This window comes from Trichosurus vulpecula, chromosome 8 (genome assembly GCF_011100635.1).
Source record: "Trichosurus vulpecula isolate mTriVul1 chromosome 8, mTriVul1.pri, whole genome shotgun sequence".
Taxonomy (NCBI): domain Eukaryota; kingdom Metazoa; phylum Chordata; class Mammalia; order Diprotodontia; family Phalangeridae; genus Trichosurus; species Trichosurus vulpecula.
Window position 1 is genome coordinate 26166136 of NC_050580.1, and position 15366 is coordinate 26181501.

General features: G+C 35.1%; 2 protein-coding genes across 4 annotated transcripts in view; one reads left to right on the forward strand and one right to left on the reverse strand.

Annotated features, from left to right (window-relative positions):
- The window catches only part of JMJD1C (jumonji domain containing 1C), a 224926-nt gene that overhangs the window by 191357 nt on the left and 18203 nt on the right, over positions 1–15366 (reverse strand). The gene's annotated exons all lie outside the window — the stretch shown is intronic.
- The window catches only part of LOC118829440 (collagen alpha-1(I) chain-like), a 164169-nt gene that overhangs the window by 88077 nt on the left and 60726 nt on the right, over positions 1–15366 (forward strand). The window lies entirely within an intron of this gene.

Below are 15366 nucleotides of genomic sequence, written 5' to 3' on the forward strand. Positions count from 1 at the left end.
CCTCCTCCAGCCCATTTTACAGATGAGGAAATGGAGGCAAACAACGTAAAGTGACTTGCCCAGGGTCACAGAGTTAGTACATATCCGAGGGCAAATTTGAACTCAGGAAGATGAGTCTTCCTGGCTCCAGACCAGGAGCTCTACACACTGAAGCATCTGCCACTTAATAGTAGTATACTGTATTGATTAAAGCAGAAAGTAGACTAGTACTTCCAGAAAAATTTCAACAAATTTTAATCTTCAATTAACAAAAATTTTACAGTTGTCATCCATAATAAAAACTAACAACAACAAAGCTAATTAAATTAATTTGTAAAGGAGGTTAAGCAGCTGCCTCACAGCTGTTACCTTTCTCCTTACCTTTGGGAGATCCTAAGACTCTCCAAAGAGTAAGAAACGTAAATACAGAGATGAATCAAGTAACCTTGACTTCAAGGGACTAGAGTGAAGGGTAGCTAAGATGTCTGGCCTTCTGATGAACTAGACAGTGCTTTCTGGCTGACCTTCCCTCCTACTACTGGATCACGACTGTGATAAATGAAGGATATATTCAGATAGAACCTGGAAAATTTGGGGCAGGCATGGATTTCCCAGGGTCATTCCCACCAAAGTAGAAGCAGACACATAGGGTTTTACTCTGGTAGGTATGCAAATTGAGAGATGATGTGAGGCAATTACACTGAGACAGGGGTTCTACTGCCTTGGAACTGAAAAGCAGTCGGGCTAAACACTGAACATGTGCTGTAACACTGTCTGAAACATTTATAGAGCATACAGCAATCTATTTTAGTCCTGGCCTCATATTAATAAGAGGGCAAAATAAAATTATCTATGAGGTTACATCACTCAAGGAATGTTATAAGATCTTAAAATACAGTATAAAATACAGACAGCTGAAGAAGAAACGGCTTCCACATTGACAATCAGTTTGTTTCCTGTATATTTTTAAAAAAACCCAAAAGTTATTTATATTTGTCATTGTTTTTAAAACTTCAATCTAAAGTAAAGCTCCTTAAACAGTACCTTAAAGTATCTCTCTTCCTACAAGCCCTTCAACAGCCCTATCCATCTTTTCTCATACCTGCCACTTGCCTGGGTGTGAAGAGGTAACAAAAGATAAAATAGATCATCATAATTACATTAGATTGCAAAACTTCTGAACAATGAAACATAAAAGCAACTAGAATAATAAGGAAAGTGATCGGATGGAAAAAAAGGCTAGAGATTAGACCAGTATTGTTATTTGTACAGAGAATTCCCAGTAAATCCATTTTCATAGAAAATTCTATAAATTCAAGTCAGCACCTTTTCTGCAACTTAATTATTTTAGGGAATTCCAGAGCACTCTGAGCAATTAGGTTACAGGCCTAGGTCATACAGCCAGTGCGTGCCAGAGGTGAAACTTGAACAGATGTCTTTGAGGCCAACCTATCTAAGCAAAGCACTTTATATATCTAAGACTCAGAAAAAATCAAATCCAGATGACTTCAAGGTAGCATTGGCAAACTGACAAATATGACGAGAACTGTCAATGTTCAAATGAAGAAGGCGTGTGCTGTTACAAGCAAAGAGAGTAGAGGAGCTGTCTGGGTTCTTTTCACTCCACTCTATATCAGTTCACATACAACATTTCAGGTTTATCTGAAACCATCTCTTTTGGCAGTTCTTATGGAACTATAGTATTATACTACATTCATATACCCTACTCTATTCAGACTTCCTAAACTGATGGGCATCTGCATAGTTCCCATTTTTTATACACAGAAAGAACTGCTATAAATACATATTTATACCTATGAGTTCTTTTTCTCTTTTTTTGATCTCTTGGAGAAACAGGTCTAGGAAATATATTGCAAATTCAAAAGATATGCACCATTTAGTAACTTTGGGGGCATAGTTCCAATTTGTTTTCCAGAATGGCTATACAAACTCAGAGTTGTACTAACATAGCATTAATATACCTGTTTTCCCATAGTTTTTCCAGTAACTGTCATTATCCTTTCTCATCCTGTCTCAGTGGGATAGGTGTCCTCGGATTTGCTTTAATTCTGTATTTATTGGTTCTTTCTTTTTTTTATTTCATTGGCCTTATCCATACCTTGGATTTCTTCCTTTTAAAACTGTTCATATCTTTACACTATCAACTAGGAAATGGCAGTTATGTGCTTTTCTGTGTTAAAGAATTTGGGGTCTTTCAATTCTTACAGCTGAATTATAATCTCTTGTCTTGTTAAGGCCATTAAGGATCTTCCCATCCCATTAATCCATGAATCCCATTAACAGGTCTCAGGTAGAGCTAGTTAGGGGAAACTTGACTAGGACAGGCTTGTCTGTAGAAGGTCCACACTCTTTTGCAAATTATATATATATATATATATATACTCTGAGGGTAGCCATTAAGCTCCCTCTCAGAACTTTGGAGAGGAGAGGATGAAGGCAACAAGACAGCTAGGACTTGTGAGTGAGTGTTTACCAGTAGGCTCCAGCAGAGGGGAAGATTATGGGATGGTTGGGCTCCCTGCTGTGATATTAAGTGCCTTGTTGTTATGATAAAGTGGGCTTACTGGTTTTGGGATATAATTGCTGCTATATAGAATTGGAGTTATGGTTTTGGGATTTGATCCTCTGGTGTCTGAATAAGTGTTTTACTACTTCTACTTTTTATATGGACAGTCTCTTATATTCTGCGACACAGAACTATACAGGTATATTCATGGTCACAATGACACTTGCCTTAGTGATACATCCCCAAAATTAGTTTTTGCTGTCTTTGTTTACAACAGTCTTTGCATTAAGATAAATGGATATTAAAGTATATCATTTTCTTAATCTGGAGGAAGTTAGCAATAAGAAGGAAGATGTGATTTTTTTCCATTATAGTCTGAAGTCATCATTCCATGGTACCTGCTCTCTCTCAAAAGCTGGCAAGGATCTCAATGGCTAAATTCAAGGACTTTTTCTCCATGTTTACTCTCCTTGAACTCTCTGCAACATTTTCTCCCTTTTTTATGAACTGGTTTTTATTTATATTGCTAAATACTTCCCAATTACACGTAAAATTTTTTAACGATCATTTTTTTAAACTTCTGAGTTCCAAATTCTCTACTTCCCCCCTCCTTGAGAAAGCAAGTAATTCTGATTATATACACGTGAGGTCACATAAAACATGTATCCATATTAGCCAGGTTGCTGTGTTGGTAAGCAAAATCTTAGCACTTAGTTCAACAAGTGCCCTTGAAGAGTTTGGCTTTTGTTTTGAGTAATTCAGTGTATTTCATTGAGCCTTACTAGGTGCTAAGCCCCAGGCCCAAACCCCTATTAGGTGTGAAACCTATGGGGGTGTGGATTGGTGGCTAGGGTGGGGCCAAAGGTGGGGCTGGCTAAGGGGAGGTGTTAATAGAGCCATGCCCTATTAGGTGTTAACCTAATTTATGTGGATGTGAACCTCCCAGGGTCCTAAGGGGAGGGGCCAACTCAAGAACCAATCACCAGAGCCTAAGCTCTGGTCATTCAGATGATGTCTAATGACCTCTGAAGCCCTATAAGAAGGGAGGACAGAGCCATTTGTGCAGGGCTCTCAAGATGGTGTTGATGAGGAGACTCCGGGCAGCTGTAGCTAAGGAGCCCTCCAGCTTGTAAACCCGGATGCTAAGACTTTGTTGAACTCTGGTAACTATGTATTGGGATTTCAATCAGACAAGGTCTGTCTGTTGATGTTTGTAATTTGCTCTGAAGTTCAGTGTGCTGGTCTCTTCCCCTGAACTAAGTGAATGATATTTGTGTGGTGAATTAAAGTAAGCTTGTCAACCCCTTCACCTTGCTTTCCTTAGTTAAGCAGATCAAAAGAACCTGTGCTGTTGGCAGCTTTCTGGGTGCTGGCTGTGGGTGGATCTTACACCCCCACAGAAGCTGCTAGCTGGACTGTTGAAACAGTTGCAAAAGCAAACATGACCAAATAAGAATAAAAAAAGGTTTTTTTAAAAAAATACTGAAAAATTTTCACTTTTTTGTAGTTTTTTCCTTTTGTTCCTGTTTCTTCTACAGCATGATTAATGACAAAATATGTTTTACATTATTACACATGTATAACCTATATCAGATTGCTTGCCATTTTGGGGAAGGAGAAAAATTTGAAACCCAAAATATTTCCAAAAAAATGAATGTTGAAAATTATCTTTACAGGTAATTGGGGAAAAAATGAACTACTATTTTAAAGCAGTATGCTTCAATCTACATTTGGAGTTTATCAGTTCTCTTTCTGGAGATGGACAGAATTTTTCATCTTGGGTCCTTTGGAATTGTCTTGGAACATTGTCTTTATTAAAGTAATTAAATGTTCACAGCTGATCATCCTTACAGTATTGCTGTCAATATGTACAATGTTCTGTGGGTTCTGCTCACTTGACTCTGCATGAGTTCATACAAGTCTTCCCAGGTTTTTATGAAACTATCCTGTTCAATCACTTCTTGTAGTGTAACAGTATTCCATCGCAATTGTGTGCTACAACTTGTTCAGCCACTCACCAATTGATGTGCATCCCCTCAACTTCCAATTCTTTCCCACTACAAAAAGAGCTGCTATAAATATCTTTGTACAAAGGGTTCTTCTCCTTTTTCTTTGATGTATTTCATACAGACCTAGTAAAAGTCTGGCTGGGCCAAAGGACATGTATAGTTTGACAGTCCTTTGGTTGTTGTTCCAAATTGTTCTCCAGAATGGCTGAACTAAGTCACAACTCTACCAACAGTGCATTAAAGTCCCAATTTTTCCACATCCCCTCTAACATTTGTCTTTTTCCTTTTCTGTCATGTTAGCCATTTTCATAGGTGTAACGTACTACCTTAGAGTTGTTTTCATTTTCATTTCTAAGTAATGATTTAGAGCATTTATAATGTGACTATTGAAGAGCTTTGATTTCTTCTTCTGAAAACTGCCTGTTCATATCCTTTGATCATTTACCAACTGGGGAATGGCTCTCATGTGACTCAGTACTGTGTGTGCGTGCGTGTGTGTGTGTGTGTGTGTGTGTGTGTAAAAGAAATTAAACCTTTATCAGAGAAACCTGCTGAACAATATTTTGCCAGTTTTCTGTTTTCCTTCCAACTTTTGATGTGTTGGTTTTGTTTCTGCAGAAAGCTTTTTTAATTTCATGCAATCAAAATTATCTTTTATTTCCCAAAATGTCCTCTATCTCTTATTTGGTCATAAACTCTTCCCCCTTATCCACAGATCTGACAGGTAACATTTGCCCACACTCCTCTAACTTACTCATATTACCTTTTATGTCTAAGTCATTTATCCATTTCAATCTTCTCTTGGTATATGGTGTGAAATGCTGGTCTATGACAAGTTTCTGTCAAACTGCTTTCCAATTTTCCCTGAAATTTCTGTCAAATGGTGAGTTCTTAAACCAAAAGCTTGAATCTTTAGGTTTATCAAATACTAGATTACTACGGTCTTTTACTACTGTAAATTGTGTATATAATCTATTCCACTAATCTGCCACTCTATTTCTTAGCCAGTACCGTATGACTTTGCTGATTACTACTTTGTAACATAGAACTGCTAGGCACCTTCCTTAGCATTTTTTTCACTGATTCTCTTGACCTTTCATTCTCCTAGATGAATTTTGTTGCTATTTTTTCTAGCTCTATAATTCTTTGGTAGTTTGAGTGGTATGGCACTAAATAAGCAAATTAACTTAGATAGAATTGTCATTTTTATTATGTTGGTTTGGCCCACACATGAGCAGTAAATATTTGTCCAATTGTTTAGATGTCTTTTTTGAGTAGAAAGTGTTTTATGACTGTATTTATATACTCCCTGGGTCTGTCTTGGCAGGTAGACCTCACAAGTATTTGTACATTGTCTTAGCTATTTTCAAAGGAATTTTTAGGTTGATTCTTTGGGATTTTGTAAGTAAACCATCGTATCATCTGCAAAGAGTGATAGTTTTGTTTCCCCATTGTCTATTTTTATTCCTTTAAATTCTTTTTCTTGTCTTATTGTTATAGATAGCATTTCTAGTACAGTATTGAGTAATAAAGGTGATAATACATATCCTTACTTTATTCAAGATGTTATTGGAAATGTTTCAAGTTTCCCTCCATTAAACACAATGTTTCCTCTTGGTTTTAGATAGATACAACTTATTCCAAGAAAGGTTACTTTAACTCCAATGCTTTCTAGTGTTTTCAATAGGAATGGGCAAGATATTTTACTAAAGGCTTTTTCTGAACATATTGATATAATAATATTATTTCTGCAACTATGGATATGGTCAATTATGCTTATAGTTTTCCTAACACTGAACCAGCCCTTCATTCCCGGCATAAATCTCACTTGGTCATAGTATATGACCTTTGTGATACACTGCTATAATCTACTTGATATGATTTTATTTAAAATTTTTGCACTATATGTATAATGTACATCAGATTGCTTGCCATCTTGGAAAGGAGGGAGAGAAAGGAGGGAGAAAAATCTGGAACTCAAAATCTTATTAAAAAATGAATGCTAAAAACTATCTTTACATGTAATGGGAAAAAAATTAAATGCTATCTGCAAAAAAAATTGCATTGATATTCATTGTAGTCTATAGCTTTCTAGTTTTGCTTTCTCTGTTTAAATATTAGAACTATAGCTGTGTCATAAAAAAGAATCTGGTAGGACTTCTTATTTAAATATTTTTTCAAATACTTTATAAAGTATTGGAATTGATGGTACCTTAAATGTTTGGTATAGTTCACTTGTGAATCCATCTGGTCCTAAGGGTCATTGATGGTTTGTTGAATTTCTTTTTCTGAGAAAGGATTTTTTTAAATATCCTATTTCCTCTTCTGATATTTGAGCTACTTAGATTTTTGTAAATATTCATGATTTAACTTAAATTGTTAGTTTTATTGGGCAATGTAGCTCCTAATAATTGCTTTAATTTCCTCTTCACTGGCAGTGAATTCACCCTTTTCATTTTTGATACTAGAGATTTGGTTTTCTTATTTTTAAAAAATCAAATTAACCAATGGCTTATCCATTTTTTCCCCCATAAAAGCCAGCTCCTAGTTTTATTAATTAGTTCAAATGGTTTTCCTACTTTTTTAGTTTTTTCCTAGTTTTATAAAAAAATCTCTCCTTTGATTTCTAGGATATCCAATTTGGTGTTTAATTGAAGATTTTTTATTTGTTGTTCTAGCTTTTTAAGTTGCATGCCTAATTCCTCGATCTGCTTTTTGTCAATTTTATTAATGTACATATTTACATTTGGTTGCATCCCACAAATTTTGGAATGTTGTCTCAACTAAAATCTCACCTTCTACAGGCAGCAACTACTCTTAATTTCTAGTGCCTTGCTTTCTTAATTATCTATTTATCCTGTGTATAGTTTGTTTGTACATTGTTTGCTTTTTGTCTCTCCCCACCACCTTAGGCTATGAGCTCCTTGGGGGCAGGGACTTTTGCCTCTTTTTGTACCTGCACCTTAGAAAAGTGCCTGGTACATAAGTGCTTAATAAATGTTTAGTGACGGACAAGGAAAGAGACAAAATGGTCAAGTTTTCAATAAAATATTTCTGATTTCCCTCAGGTTCACAACAGAACTAACTATGCAAATAATTTTTTACATCTGGACCTCAGGTACCTCAATCTGTAAAATGAAGGGGTTGGGGGTTTTACCTTTAAGTTCCTTTCTTCCTCTAAATCTCTTAGGATATGACTGAATTTTTGTTGCCTCCCTTAGGAAAAACTCGGTCAGCTTTCCACTGTGCCACAACTTCCTTTTGTTTTCTGGTTTAATTCATGAAAAGAGTTTTGACATTAGTGTGAATCTGTTTGTTTGATGTCTACTTTTTATTCAATAGAGAAGGATCTCACACTCACAATGGCAATAGTTAATGTTTACAGGCTGTCTAAAAGTCCCTGATCTTTAACATTTGCCCCCTTTTCTACAAGAGCAGAAGAGGCTAGAGAGCCAAGTACCAATTTGTAATACTTTTCTTCTTTTAATCAGTAACCAAGATGAAAAAATTAATTACTATAGCTGATATAGTCTGTTTCCAGGACCTAACTTGAAGCACCATGAGGGTGATAGAACTTCATAGAGCTGATTTTCTGCTAGCAAAGAATTTGAGAACCTAAGATCATTTCTACACTACAATGCAGTGTTGGAATAAAACTTTCTGGAAAACTTGTATATAACTTTTAATATATATATATATATATATATATATATATATATAAAACTTTTGATATAAAGTTACATCAACACGGTCACTGTATTAAAATGCCTTGAGTGTTAAGTATTATGTGACAATATCCCACACCTAGAAAGCTCTCCTTCCTCACTTCTATACTTCTTGGACATCTGTAAGGATCAGGATCAGTTTGTATGCCTTTCACACAAACTGTGTCCAGATTAATTTCCTTGTTTTTAGGCCTCAATTCTCCCAGTACCCAGTACCATGACTTGCAAACAGCGTAAATCAAATTTTTGTTGGAATAATCTGATCACAGAATCTATTCCTAGGAAGGACCTCATGGGCCATCTTGTCTAGCCCACAATGGAAAAGGAATCCCTACTGTAACCTAACAGTTATCATTCAGCTTCTACAATGAGGAAAAACCCACAAGGTCAGAAGGTGGCCTAGTCCACTTTTGGACAGCTCAAATTTTTAGGAAGTTTCTATTATTATCAAGCCTAATTGGGCCAAAAAGAAGAAACAGAAGCCCTCTAACACATGACAGTCTTTGAAATACTTGTACAACACTACGTGGTCTGACCAGGGCAGTTTCCACAAAGAGACTAACAGTCCCTTATTCCAGGAGGCTACTAAGCATTTCTTCAAACAACAAAGAGGAAGGGCTGAAAAGGGTTTCCATTTTGCAAAACAAAACAGAAGTATATGACAATTTACATAATTGAGAAAGAAAGATAGGAGTGAAACCAGGACTCAAAAGGTATCCAATATTCCTACAATGAAAAACAAACAAATTAATGTCCCTGCCTGTTCACTTAAAGGAGAGACTGGTCTGAGTGGGAACAGAAGTAAAAATTATGTCTTTGAAGTGTAACAATTGTAATTCTAAGTGCCTGATTAAAAGGTATAGCAACAGCCTATGTTTGATAAGCTGTAAATAAAAATTACTTAGAAAATAAGTTGTCAGAACTGTTGGATAAGCTGGGAAGCAATTTGGCATAAATTAGCTTTAAAACAACATATTGCAGTAGATAATACAAGTACAAAATGGATATGCAACCTGAATGATAAAGATCATAAAAATTTGAAGAGAACTACATCAAATGTACCTTTCATAACTATGGCTAAGTGAAGAGTTCTTAAATTAAGACGGGCAGAGATAATCACAAAAGACCAAATTATGTGAACTTTAAGTTTTAATACAAGTAAAAGCAATACAATTAGGATAAGCAAGGAAACAGCTGCAAGGGTAGGGGGCTGGGGGTGGGAGAAGAACCTTTTATATCAAACATGGACAGGGGCTGGACATATGATTTCATCCATCCTATGTAAAGAAACACCCTCAACAAAAGCAGGTTGGAACCTTCTCTGAAACTTATATGCTTACTAGAGACCAAGAGTTAAGTGAATTGAAGCAGGGCCCCATAGCCAATCTATCTCAGGCTTTCAACACACTGCCATGCCATCTCAGGTACATCAAATAACAGATTGATTTCCAAAATGCAGAGAAATAATCCAAATACCTATGACCAACAGACACTATCTAACGGACTAGAGGTCACAGGAACTGTAAACAATTAATGAGCATACAAAACTGCTCTAAATGACTACTAATAAAACAAATACATATTAAATCAACTCCAAGGTTGTAGAGCTCACACGCTGCTAAATGGCAAAGACGGCAAAAATCAGAAAGTGTTGAAGGTGCTGTGAAAAGACAAGCATAATATTACACTATTAGAGCTCTAAATTGGTATATTCATGCTGGAAAGCAATCTCCAATTATGGGAAGAGAGGTGTTAAATAGTTCATAACCTCTGACTCAAAGATTCTAGTGCCAGACATATATAAAACGGAGATAAAAAAAAAGAGAGAGGTCCTATATTCACCAAAATATTTATAGAAGCACTTTTTCTAGTAGCAAAGAACTGAAAACAAAGCAGATGCCTACTGATCATCGAATGGCTGAATAAATTGTGCAACACGACTACGATGGAATATTACTAAACTTAAAGAAATAATGAATATTTAGAATACAAAAAGGCATGGGGAGGCTTATATAAATGAAGTAAGATAAGAGCAAGACAATATACTCAAATGTCTACAATAATGTAATTGGGGGAAAAAACAAAATTGAAACTGAATGCTATGTAATGATAATGACCAGCTTATCCCTGCAAAATAGATATGAGAATGTAGCTAGTCCCTCTTTTTAAAGAAGGAGGGAACTACCGAAGCATATCACATCTACCATCAGATCTAAGTGATATGTTAGTTAGTTTTCTATTTAGATCTTTTGTTTTCTTTTGGCTATTTTGTCTTCTTTGTTATAAAGACGAGTCCTGTTTGGAGAACGGTAGAAGACTTATTGAGAAATTAAGGTAAAAAATAAAAGCAGTTAAATAAAATTTTTTAAGTATATTGCATTGCATATGGGAAAGGAAATTTGTTTCCTAGCATACTATATAGGAAACCATGTAAAAGAATTTATTGTTGTTTTCAGTCGTGTCCCAGTTTTGTGACCCCATTTGGGGTTTTCTTAGCAAAGACACTGGAGTGGTTTGCCATTTTCTTCTCCAGCTTATTTTACAGATAAGGAAACTGAGGTAAACTCAGTTAAGTGACTTGCCCAAGGTCACGCAGCTAGTAAGTGTCTGAGGCCAAATTTGCACTCAGGAAGAGAAGTCCTCCTAACCCGAGAGCCAGAATTCTATCCACTGTGCCTCCTAGCTGCCCATAAGAAAGAATATTCTATTAGTATTTATTATATGCTTTCTAGACCTATCCTTAATAAATTCTATTTTCAGAAGTCATGTGGCATGGAGATGACCCTGGATTCTCAATGGCTATTTTAGTGGGGTACAAGATCTTATAGATCTTATATCAAGAAAAGGCCTAGTGATGTGTCTGCCCATCAAAGTATGAGAGGCTAATGATGATGGTCATGATTGTTTTTAGCTGCAGCAACTTTCAAAAATTATCTAATAAGTCAGAAGGACCTACTCTCTGTAACAGTGGAGGGAGTAGTCATATACTAATGAAATTATATGTCTTTGAAATATAGAAGAGATATGGTAACCCTTAAGATCATAAGTAATTTGCTCTAATTCTTTTAGAGTGCTTATTATTCCACAGCTTGGACAGGTAAAATTCTAATTTATTTGATTATGTGGTAGAAATGAATAACAACCTCAAAGAAAGAGATGTTGCTGAGTGATGAAGAAAGAGGAGAATCTGGAAATGGAAATGGGGAGCAAAGGGCATTCCAATTCCCTCACCCCAATCAGTGAGTAGGTTTTAATAAGAGCAAGTAGATGGAAGGAAAGGGAAATGAATAAATTTAGGATAAAGGCAAGTGTGTTGTTTATGGAACAGGCATTCTAGAGCGCACAACGGAAGGGCTGGCTGGAGTTCAGATAAGACTTTGGGGCAGAGGGGAATGGAAATAAAGAATCAGGTGGTAGGGGATGTTGGATAGGAATTTGGATTATAATGACCTACAAGAGTTCATAATCACTGGGATGTGAATGACATGACCAGAATAAGAATGTCCATCATCAAAGGTCAAGTGCAGCAGGATAAATGAGCAAGGTGAAATCATAACAAAACTAAAATAAATAAATACAACAGACTATATTATTGCATAGTTATATACTAACAAAACTAAGAACACACAAAAAGGGGAATATCTTCAAAAACATAAACTACAAAAACCATCGGAATGCTAGATAGAGATCTTAAATAACCTAATCTCAGAAAAGGAAATAAATCTAGCTTCGAATAAACCTCAAATGAAAAAAAACCTCCTGCTTACCAATATTCCAGCTTTTAAAAGAGATCATCATATACTATTAAGAATAAGCTAAAGAAGTGCCTGTGGAACACACAGAGCATCTCAGAGAAAACTAATGCAACAAACAATTTTTATATTTTTTGCATCAAGTGTAAAAAGAAAGAAACTCTAAAGATTATTTGGTCTAGTTCATTTACTCTACAGACTAAGAAATCACACCTATCAGATGTAGTCTTATTTTTCCTTACTTTCATTAATAAAGCACTTAATTGAAAATAGAATTATTTCTAATTGCCAAATTAAAACATAATATGCTTAAAACAAAACGAATATAGGTATTTTTTAATGATCTACATGTTACTTCAAGATTGTGCATTATTTTCAGTTATTATATGATAGCACAAATATCCAATGTGTACAAGATTGGTTTAAATCTTTATCCACTAAAGGACAAACTGTGGAAATTAATTATTTAATGAAATATCAGATAGGAGTATAGCTTGTCATGGGTATTCTCCATCAAGAAATTAAATGTATTAATGTCTTGGAGGTATCAGTTTTGGGATTTTAGAAAAACAGGAGCTTAATATATATCTGATTTATAATTTTTAAAAAATTAATATCACAAAATCATCTTCTAAGTGCCTGGCAGCTTTGAGCTTAATATAAAGTATAGCTTGTACCAATTAAAAGAAGATGTCCAAAGCTATTTTCCATTTGTGAAAATAGTAATTTTTTAAAAAATCTTAAATGTTTATGGCAGCATACTAATCAGTAATAAGATAAGAAAAATGATGAAAAGTTAATAGAATAAAATACATTTTATTATCAATTTAAGGGGACAAACTGAATTTGGAGTAGATTGTTTAATGAAAAAATGATAATTACAGTTCTGAACACTTGGTAAAAAAATTATTACAATTTAAAATATCTTAGGGTAACTTAAATGGAACAAAAACAGATGAGATAAGAGTATTCTTTGCTATTATGGATGAAATAAAAAGGAATACTTTAATTCCCATTTTCTTTATACTTTCAAAAAAAAGTAGCATTATATATATATATTCTTTCCTGCTAATAATTTACTAGCACAGACTGACTGAAGAAAGCAATGACTACGGCCATTTCTTCCTTTTTCAAGTTCGTTCAAACTCAATTCAATACCCAACAGCCCTTCAACAATGAGAATTGCAAACAACACAAATAATGAAAGTTAACGTTAACAAACTGGGAAACTAAGGCTGACAGTGGTTAAGTAATTTGCTCAGGCTTACACGGATATTAACGATCTGAGGCAACATGTCATACCAGGTTTTCCCGGCACTCTGGAAGCTCAGCACTCACCAGTATGCTGCACCAAGCTGCCTCAGATAATGAATGAATTTAAAAAATTATTGCACACTTAGTAAGTCTGAAGAGCATGGTAAAATACAAAAAGAAGAAAGGTAGTCCCCACTCTAAAGGAGCTTATGTTCTGAGTGACACAACACATACAAGTCACTTCAGTGGTAAATCAAAGGTCAAGCTCCAATGATCTTTAGAGTATAACAGCAAAGGACACGATAACGCAGCGCTTTCAAATATAATTTCTACTGATGAAATCATATCCATTTCTGATGTTGAACCATATGACAGTGCCAAGCCCTTTGGTGGAGAGAATTTTCTGTTGCAGGCCTTCAGGAGTTAGGACCGCTAGTACTTTGGTACTACAGCATCTGCAAAGGCAGGGGACTGGCTGCATCTCCACAAGGGACGCTTTTCCAAATGATTATTGCAGGGAACCAGATTGGATGCAAGGCCAGAACACTGTAGGACAAAGTTACTCCCAAGGCTATTGGGTTTACTACCTGTCTGTGGGAGTTGACAGTAATAGTAATGTGGATGGCAGGTGTCTTTTTCACAAAGTTTATATCCTACATTATCACTGAGAATATTAAATTCTGCATATCTTTTGACCCAAAGAAACTACTACTCAATCTCTACCCCAAAGAAATCAAAGAAAGGAGAAAAGGACCTATATTTACAAATAAATTTATAGCAGCTCTTTTTGTGGTCACAAATATTTGGAAATTGAAGGAGTGTTCATTAATTGGGTAATACCTGAAGAAATTACGGTATATACATGTTATGGCATACTATTGTACTAAATGAAATGATCAAGAGGATTGTTTCAGAGAAAACTGGCTAGACTTTAATGAACTGATGCAAATTGAAGTGAGCAGAACTAGCAGAGTAGTTTATGAAATAACATAATAAATAGATAACAGACTCTAAGTCAAAGAGTAGATACTAAAATCAAAAAGCCATATGCTACATTTTTTCTTTTGCCTTGGCAATTTTAAGTTATACCCCAGACTGCCCCCCCCAAATTTTTGTGGTAAAAATGCTTACTGCTTAAAACAAATGTACAAAAGAAAACCAGCCTTTTTCTGCAAAGAAATAAAAGGCAGATCCAGCAATATGATGACTAGGTTTTCTATACCCCTAAAAAAGATCAAAGTAAAGGAATCACATACAAAAATATTTATGTTGTTTTGTGGTTGCAAAGAACTGGAAACTAAAAGGGGTACCTGTCAACTGGGGAATGACTGATCAAATTATGATAAATAAATATAATGAAATTCTATTGGGCCATATAAAATGATGAAAAGGAAGAGTTCAGAGAAACCTGGAAACTCCCATATGAACTGATAGAGAGTGAAGTAGACAGAACCCAGAGAATAATACAACAGCATTGTAAAGACAAACAACTCTGAAAGATTTAAGAACTTTGATACATACAATGAACAATCATGATTTAAAAATATCAATGAAGTATGCTACCCACCTTCTCATAGAGAGGTGAGAGACTCAGTATGCAGATCAAGACATGTAATTTTTGGAGATGACCAATGAAGAATTTTTTTTTTGGCCAGACTATGCACATTCCTCACAACGCTCTTGTTTTATCCTCCCCCTTCCCCCCCATCCCCAGTGGGGGTGTGGTGGAGGCATGAGACATGAGAGAAAATAAATTTCTGTTAATTCAAAAAAATTAAATTTTAAAAATAATGGGCAATTTTCTCTCATAGTTTTTTTTTCCTAATACTTCCCTCTACCCATATCTGTTTTTAAAGTAGCTTTTACATCTCCTCTTAGAAACAAGAGAAATCTTTCAAAGAATTTCTCTTTGCTTGAAAATGAATGAAATTGTTTTTCTCTTTGTTAAATAGGAATCACAAAAATCAATTCCTGACTATATTAAAATGATATTGAATCACATTTTAAACATTTCTTCAGTTTCAAGAACAATACTGTACTGCACTAAGCATTACTATGACAAATAAATGTTTTTTGATACTGACCACTACGGTATCTTCATTTTCACTTCTCATCTGTAT